This window comes from Mustelus asterias, chromosome 4, assembly GCF_964213995.1.
Source record: "Mustelus asterias chromosome 4, sMusAst1.hap1.1, whole genome shotgun sequence".
NCBI classification, from domain to species: Eukaryota; Metazoa; Chordata; class Chondrichthyes; order Carcharhiniformes; family Triakidae; genus Mustelus; species Mustelus asterias.
This window is the reverse complement of record NC_135804.1, coordinates 106,704,674-106,714,416: the sequence shown is the minus strand read 5'-3', so window position 1 is coordinate 106,714,416 and position 9,743 is coordinate 106,704,674.

Below are 9,743 nucleotides of genomic sequence, written 5' to 3'. Positions count from 1 at the left end.
CGCCCCCCTATTCTGCCTTCTGCTAGAAATCGGAAAAACGGAGTCTGCACATTCTCCCGTGACTGCATGGGTTTCCTCCGGGTACGCCGGTTTCCTCCCACAGTCCAAAGTGGTGTTGGTTAGGTAAATTGGCCATGCTAAATTCTTCCTCAGTGTACCCAAACAGGCGCTGGAGTGTGGTGACTAGGGGATTTTCACAGTAACTTCATTGCAGTGTTCATGTAAGCCTACTTGGGACTCTAATAAATAAACTTTAAACTTAACTTAAAAGGAAAGGCTGAAAATACACTTCAGAAAAAGGATAGTCTTTCTTAGGCGACCCACAAACAAACTGATGCACCATCAATCGAGCAAAGACTAGTTTGTATGCAAGAACAAATAGGCTTTTATTAGCAAAAGACTTGGAGCACACCCATGCCGATTAACTGGTCCAGACTGAGGTAGGGGGGTGGGGAGCAGTCGCCTTTATACCTGGACCGGGGGAGGGAGGAGTCTCGGGTAGGGCCAGCAGGGATGTGTCTAGGCATGTCACATACACAGGTAATAAGCTAACAGTGGTTTACCACACAAACGTGACCTAATTTGTTGATTTTAAGTTGCAATGGGTGAATACAATTGTCCATTCTCTAGTTTTGACTCAGCTTCTTTAAGCACAGGGCTGCAGTTACTCATTTTTATTGCTTTGTTGGGTCTGCTTCAACCTCTGCAGCTGATGGAATGTTTCAGATGTGCTAGGTCTTGCCCTCTCAGAGTGAAATACATCATTATATTCAATAATGAAAGAGGGATGTCAGAGTTCTTATTTAATGAGCCAGTTTCTAACAGTTCTTTGCTGAGCATTTTTGCAATAACACAGCCAGCTATCCTTCTCTCCTCGGGCAAAATAGTCAGGAAACTTTGCCTCAAGTTATTTTCCAGCTGTAATGAATGAAACAATGTTGTGGAAAGTGCCTATTCATGGAAAACTATAAAAGTTAATTTTTCAGCAGCGTTTTGGTTGATGTATTCTCCATAAACTTTTGATCCTGGTTTTTAGCATTAGCCAACAAAAGTTGGTTCGCCAGGATAAAAGTCCTTACAGAAACAGAATCAAATTCTCCACCCTGCAATTCTCCAACCTTCCACCTTCCGTGACATTCTGCTCCCAGATTATCCTTTGGGTCTACATTCCGTGGCCAAATTTTACAACGTCCGGCCCGGAAGCATGTGAAATCGTGCGGGAAGAAGTCAGGTGCACATCCCAACGTCATCGCACACAGGATTCTCCGGCCATTCGCGCCAGTGGGATTCTCCCATCCCGCTGCAGTGAACAGAGATTCAGCTGAGCGCCAAATCCTCTGTCACCTCTGACAGCGGCAGCTGGGTGTGGACAACTGGAGAATTCCGGGCACAATATTTCAGTCAGCACAAGAGTCGGAAGCGCTACTGCTGACAATCAGACAAGCCCATTAAGGGGCCAAATGAAAGCAATTTTACACAGCCTGTCTGCTTTTATGATTGGAGAGTGGGCCGAATGACCAGATGGCCTTTACATTTTAGCTGCAGCCATGATCCATGGCAGGATGAACTGTCAGAGCTGAAATTAAATTAACAAATGTTGTCTGGGTGACGTGTGTGTGATTCTGCTGCTGAAAGGTTTTTTAAAAGTTTGTTTATTAGTCACAAGTACGGCTTGCATTAACACTGCAATGAAGTTACTGTGAAATTCCCCTAGTCGCCTGCTCGGGTCAATGCATCTAACCAGCATGTCTTTCAGAATGTGGGAAGAAACCGGAGCACCCGGAGGAAACCCACGCAGGCACGGGGAGAACGTGCAAACTCCACACAGACAGTGACCCAAACCGGGAATCAAACCCGGATCCCTGGGCTGTGAGGCAGCAGTGCTAACCACTTTGCCACCGTGCCGCCTCCAGACCCTATACCCTCATGGCATAGTTTTTCCATCAATATCTATTTTTCATGGGTCAGCAGCTCCCTGAGACAGCTTCACAGTGGCTGCCCCCCAACGGTGCACATTACAAATGCCAGTCCTCATTCTCCCTGTTCTTGGTGCCTGTCCTGTTCTCATCCTCCTTGGCAACGCTCAGCTTTTAGCAGAGTGCGTTTCTCACTGGATGGCCAGTAATTGGCCAGTGTGAAATTGCTCTCCGTGGCCGACTGCAGCCAGGAATGTGTTTTGCTTCCATTTCCAGGCCTATCGAATACACCCGTCCAATGGGCGAAAACTTCAGGCCCATGATGTGATGCTTCCACGCTCTCCTTGTTTCAGTTGTAGTTTACCCTCATTCTATGAAGTGTTTATTTACAGAAAACAGAATAGAATAAAACTTATCAGGTGTCATTAAAGAGGGAAGATCAATTGGTTTAGGAGGCAGGCAGGTATGTATCTGGAGAGAAAGACTAGGAATATAGGCAGGTAGGTATTCCCAAATGGTGTAATGTAATGGATTAATAGAGTAGTTATGGTAACAAGTGATATAGACCATGATGTAACAGTAACATCAGTAATCATGTGCCTGAGAGAGAATGGAACATCCTGTTCTCATGTGAGACACAATCTTAAATATAGTGGTATAAGCTATTTGGAAGAAACTACCAAAGACTGCAGTCTCTCTCGATAAGATAGGCCACACAACCACCAACTATGCCACCATTATATGAAACATGGTGGCAGCGGTGGTGAAGCCAGTCTAACAAAGGGTTTCTTCTACCAACAGGACCATGGTGAACAAGTGCAAGGAAACTGGGTAGCAGCAAGAATCGATAAAGTTTATTTATTAATCACAAGTAAGGCTTACATTAACACTGCAATTAAGTTACTGTGAAATTGCCCTAGTCGCCACACTCCGGCGCCTGTTCGGGTCAATGCACCTAAGCAGCATGTCTTTCAGGCTGTGGGAGGAAACCCACACAGACACGGGGAGAAGGTGCAGATTCCACACAGACAGTGATCCAAGCCAGGAATCGAACCCGGGTCCCTGGCGCTGTGAGGCAGCAGTGCTAACCACTGTGCCACCATGCTGTCCATAAATGGACCTAAGAAGAAGGCCATCTGGAGAACCGGTAGTGATGCCAGCATTGGTTGAGCAATCACTGCCCTTTCCGCAGTGATTGCTCGAAGTCAAACAGCCATCTTAAGGTGCTTATGCTGTGGTGCAAAGAAAAAGCACAAATGCCAAGATTTTCCAACCCGGACTCCAGAGTGTTTCCGTTGTGGGAAGACTGGACACTTCTGTAAATCCAACAACTTTAATAGAGGATAAAGACAAGAAAATATTTATGGAGTCCACACCATCCAAGAAATTGGAAATAACGACAAAGGCAAAATTACAGAATTTCTCAGGGAAGTAAACATTCTTAATCAGTTCTTAATCAATACAGTGCAAGTTAAAGACTTTGACACCAGCTTTAAAATTGACACCGGAGCTTGTGTTACAATACTAGCTTATCATCTGGACTGCTTCAGTCAATAACCCCTGCATCCATCAGATATTGAGGTCCAGGTGGCACAAGACTTCCAACAATAAGTCGGGTAATTACTACTCTTTGCTATGAGGAGCGACAGACTTTGATTCCCTCTTATGTTGTGCACAATCAATACAACTCCTTAATGAGTGGAGACGTTGGTACGTCACAGGGTGTCCTGGAAAAAAAGCAGATGATGACCTGCAGAGGGACAACTGGATGCCTTTGATGGAAGGATTTCCAAATGTGAAACACCAATGGATTTTCATCCAAAGCAGCTGATTCACTGATTCATTCACTGTCAATTACAGTCACCAGCCACCAGAGCCCAGATGGATATTGAGGTTGTGGATAAAAGCAAAATACTGCAGATGCTGGAATCTGAAACAAAAACAGAAAATGGTGGAAAATCTCAGCAGATTTGACAGCATCTGTGGGGAGAGAATAGACCCGACGTTTCAAGTCTTGATGACCCTTTGTGAGAGCTGTTTTTATTTTAGGTCGTAGAGTTCTTTTCAAAGCTCGGCCAGAGGATGCAGATGCAGAAGGCACTGTAGCAGACAGTGGTTTTCCGTAACAAATTTGGACTTTGGTTTTCTCTCTCCAGAAGAAGGTAAATGAGAAATCCACTGCTGAACTATCTGAAGTCTCTTTTTTGTTTAGCAATAACTATGTTTACTGTGGCGAGGCAACATTCAGATCTTTGTCCCTCTAAATCCACCAATGCAATGCCCCATGTATCACTAAGAGGGGTTGTCCAGGGAAAAGAATGATTCCATGCTGGAGTCCATATTGACCATACTGCCAGAGAGTGGGTAAACCCTATGTAGGCTGAAAGTAGATTTACACTCACACTTCAGTCTCAGCTGAAAATCTTCTTCCCACTAGAGCTGTCCTTCAGCGAAAGAGCCATGACAGGATCTTCAGAGTTTCTACAGCTTCAGGGTCCTGTACAGGAAAGTTGTCTTCCTATCATCTTAGAGATTCATCCCATTGTGGAAGATGGTGTTCTCTTATCTTCTTGTCAAAAGGTTTCTTCCCATTGCCCATGGTGGAGCAGTCACACGGAGAGGAAAGTGTCCACTGTCTACAGAAAACGAACATCTTTTCCGAAATATCACCAGGAAATCACCTCTTCTTCATTTTCTGCAATGCTTAAAGGGATTTTGCCATTCTTCTCCAGATTATTTTGATCTTCAAAGCTGTTTTTGTCCTCAATGCAGCAGTGAATGACACGGCTGTGTTAGTCTTTGCTGGAATTGAAGATCCTTCACTTTCTCAGGTCCTTCGTCAGTGTGCCGAAGAAGCAGAAGTTTAATTTCTTCTCTTCTGGTTCAACAGAGTTCAAGAGTTGATGCCCTTCAGTCATCTCTCTTGGATCACTCTTTCTTTGAAAAGATTCCACAGCCCTTTATGCTCAGTGGTCCTGAGTTTTCACTCCACTTATCAACAGTCCTGTCCCATTTCTCTCATTGATAATGTCCTCCAATTAAAAGAGGGGTCCCACATATTTCCAAGATGTCTTCCCAGAGAGCCGTGAACACTTTGGGAGATTGAATCCCTCATAACTGGAGGGGGTTGCTGGGGGTAGTGAAGAGTAGGAGTTGGGAAGTATCTGCAGCAGCAAAGGGAGTTACAGAAATACAATGTAAGTAGTTTGAAACATAGTTTATCATTAAGAAGTTGCAAGAGTATGTGTGGGGTGGTATAGTAAAGTGGATGAATAAAATAGTTATGATAATGAGTGATGCAGACCATGATGTGGCAGTGACATCAGTAATCATGTGCTAGACACTTAGGAAACAGCTGTAGCAGTTTGTACTCATGAGAGACATATGTACCTTGTAACCGATCTTACATATAGGCTGGAATTTTACCGACCTGCCTGCCATGGGAATCAGAGCAGGTGAGGGGCAGAGCATGGGAAGGTCCGCTGACCTTGGACAGGATTTTACAGTTTCAGTACAAGAGAGACTGTAACATCTCGCCCGTAGTGTTAATAAACCAGTTGGAAGAGACTACCAGAGAAAGATACAATCTCCCTAGATAAGTTGGCCATGGAACCATTAACCGGGCCAACAGTATATATAACAAGTGGGACCATCCACAGGCACAGGTTCAGCTTCTAGATCTATGCTGAAGCTGGCCATACCTAGATCTTAAGCTCAAATTCACTCCCGAGGCCTCTCCACTCTCCTCATTCAAAGTGTTCTTATAACATTTCTCTTTCACCATGCATTGGGACATCTGTTTTAATATTTCCTTATGTGACCGTGTGTCAAATTTTGTTTGATAACATTGCTGCAAAGTACTATGGAACTTTTTACTGAATTAAAGGTGCTTTCTAAATGCAAGTTGTTATTTTTCTTACGGCCGCACAGTACACAGTGGTACATTGGTTAGCACTGCTGCCTCATAGCGCCAGGGACCTGGGTTCAATTCTGGCTTCGGCTGTCTGTGCGGAGTTTCCACATTCTCGCCGTGTCTGCCTGGGCTTCCTCTGGGTGCTCCGCTTTCCTCCCACAATCCAAAGATTTGCAGGTTAGCTGGATTGCTCAATTGTTCCTTAGTATCAGGGGGACTAGCAGAGTAAATGGGTGAGGTTACGGGGATAGGGCCTGGCTGGGATTGTTGTCAGTACAGACCTGATGGGCCAAATGGGCTCTTTGTGCACTATAGGGATTCTATGTTTCTCTAATATTTCACTCAATCTCTCAATAATCGCTATTTTGGCAAACTGTCTAAATTACATTAAGTCATGGATCAATCACAGTTTGGTCCATATAAACATCAGGAAGAGAAAAAACATTTTCCAGGCCCACCATAAGAGCTGATCCCATTAACTCTATTCTCTCCGGGCATTTGCACAGGGTAAATCAGACTGTAAAACCTTAGTGCCCTATTTGACTTGAAGATGTCTTTCAAAGTCCACATTCTATCCATCATCATGACTGCTTACCCGCACCAACCTGATCCCAACTACCACTCAAACACATATGTGATTTTAATATCTGTATAGATTTTTTTCTATTTCTTGCTTATTATCTTCCCATCTTCTACATTGTCCAAAATTCAATGATCAATATCTCTCTACATGAAGCCCCACTTGTGCATCACTCCCATTCTCATTGACCTACAGTGACTTCAGGTTCCACAACACATTGGATCATAACTTTTTGAAGTAAAGTTTATTTATTAGTCACAAGTAAGGCTTACATTAACACTGCAATTAAGTTACAGTGAAATTCCCCTAATCGCCACACTCTGGTGCCTGTTCGTGTCAACGCACCTAACCAGCACATTTTTCGGACTGTGGGAGGAAACCGGAGCACCTGGAGGAAACTCACTTAGACACAGGGAGAATGTGTAAACTCCACACAGACAGTGACCCAAGCCGGGAATCGAACCTGGGTCCCTGGCGCTGCGAGACAGCAGTGCTAACCACTGTGCCACCGTGCTACCCCAATTTAAATGACAACTTCATTTACACCAGTTTTAGACCAACAGTTACTCTGAAAACATTAGCTGAAATAAAGCCACTTCTAACTTCATCGTAACTATTTTAAATAAGCAGATAGATTTCCACATGGGGACCACCGCCCCCCCCCCCAATCCCCAACCCTCACACCTCCTGACAAATCAGCCCCCAAAAGTATTCCCCAACACCCCCAACTCTTCCAGTGCTATAATTCTTTTAAAAATCTTCTTAATATCCACTCTACTGGCCTAACCCGAGCTTTCCTAACACTTCCACCATGGCTTGGAATCCTCTGCTTTTCTGTTCCCCAGTGAGTGCTGAGATGTTTTGCTCTGGTAAAGATGTTGTCGATAACTAAAGGCAGCTGCTAAATACGGTTGTAAGAACTCCCTATCTTTACCCATGCTAAAAAGTCCTTGCAAATTTCAACTACATAACTTTAACTGTGCCTAAGGATATCACATTAATCCAGGTTAAAATACTTAAAATCAGTGAATGAAATAATTGATGTTAAAAAAATGTTTATGATTCACCTACGTAGTCTATGAATAGAACAATGTGATGAGTCATTGCTAAGACATAGTTCATGAATCTGATCACTTCCACATTAATGCATTCAGCAAACTCAAAGCAACAGCTTCTAAACCATTCACCAAATTTAGTTTGTCGATTAAAGATTTTCTGATTTCCTGTTCACACCTGATGTTGGAACCTTCAAGATTTCTGCATAAAGTTAGTGAAGTATAAGTTTTTAATGCACTGACTATGAGGTTCCCTTAATAATTCAGTGAATAATCACATACCAGATATGATACAAAGTGATACAGGCCTGACAATTCCAAGTTTACTCCCCAGTCTGTGCTGAGTTAGTCAATCTCAGCCAAGTAATGACTGGGACACTCAGATTGCCTGAGTTGAAGTAAATGGGTAGAAAATGCCAGGCCTTCAACTCTGCATAGATCACCAGGAGCCCCTGCTGGAATGTGGACATAGATATACCCATGCAAAGACAGGACAAGGCTCATCTTTTATGTTGCTTATGCTAAAATAGCATGGCAATAACCTACAGTGTTTATAAACAGTTAAGCCAGTCTTACTGGCGGAGCACACAGAGTGTAACTTAAGTGACTGTAACAAAAATATGTTCTCTCAATAGGAAACGGTAATCCTGAGGGGGATCTTGTATGTTTGGATTGTTTTTAATTAATCCTACAATGAAATGTCCACAGAAAATGTAGGAATTTATTCAGTTGGCTTTGCACTTTAGTTATTGCTCTGAGCCATTCTAAAATAATGCAGTTGAAATGAATCTGCATCTACTTCCCAATTGAGACGAGACAGGAACAGTTGACTCATTCTACAAAACAGTAAATATATCGACTTCCATTGCAGAGTCTGACACAAACAAATACTTCAGTCTTCACAATTTTATCCAGGTGCTTAACTGCAGAAGGGTCCTCTTCCTGAAAAGTCACATTCCTAAATCTACAGAAAAATATAAAGGGGCAGATTCAGTTGCCCTGTTCATTTGCTCCACGCATCAGCGGGAGCCCAATATTGGAACTTGCCAATACCACTTAAAACTAACCAGCGCCTTTTCAGGGCAATTGCTGACAGTTATGCAGGAACTGAATCTGACCTGGAAAACAGTACAGAGTCGCAGATTATAGAAGAGAGGATGCTCCAAGCATTTTGGACATTGCACTGGAGATCTTGGTGGGGGAGTTGGAAAGTAGGGAAATGTCCTGTATCCACAGGGGCCCTGTGGATACAGGAGACCCTGCAGATACACACAACATTATGGGAACAGATAGCTGTGAAAACAAGATGTTCAAAGAACTCACAAAAGGAGTCAAGGTCAGTTTGTTTATCTTCAAATGCCAAATTCCACCAACTGCATACCAGCTTTATTGTTCAATTCACTCCAGCTCTGTCAGACTAATACCTGGCATTTATATGCTCCATTATACCTTCACAACAGAAAAATGGATGCCTGTAGCACACATCCATGGCACAATGGCCCAGATTTTGCACTCAGCGGTGAAGTGATGGTGTTTGCTGTTGACCGTGACGAAAGCTGCCAACAAAAATCTAGTGATCCCTAAGAGTTTTAACCCATACCTGACAATGTTGAGACTGATTGCCAAACTGGAAGTAATGTAATGCGTCCCTCACTTTGATGAGCACAACAAAATCAATTCAAAATGAGATGTATCAATTAATAAGATTGCAATATTTTGCTTTGAATACATAGAACATGTTGTCATCCTCTACCACAGTCTTACTCTCCCCCATGTAACCCCCACTCACCCCCACACAACTCCCAGTTTTTGCAGGAATCCTAGCAGCTAATCTTGTCACTTAGCAAGTGTGGGTTCCATGCTCAGGGTGATGGGACATGGCCAAAGATAGCTACAGTGAATTTTTTGATGGTGATCGCGGAAGAACTGGGACCATAAGTGAAACAGTTGCCGGCAACCGAAGGCAGTGAGTATTGTGGATTGCATGTATAGAGAGATGGTCACACCGCAGGCTCAGGCCCCACAGGCAGAACGGGAATTGGTGACCACCAGGCAGACCAAGAGGATTAGGCAGGCAGTGCAGGAATCGCTTGTGGCTATTCCCCTGCAAAACAGATATACCATTTTGAATACTGTTGAGGGGAATGGCTTTTCAGGGGAATGGCTTTTCAGGGGAAAACAGCAATAGCCAAATCTGTTCTGCTGCAGAGGGGAGGAGTAAATCATGTGTGAATGCAATAGTTATAAAGAATTCAATTGTAAGGGGAATAGATAGGTGT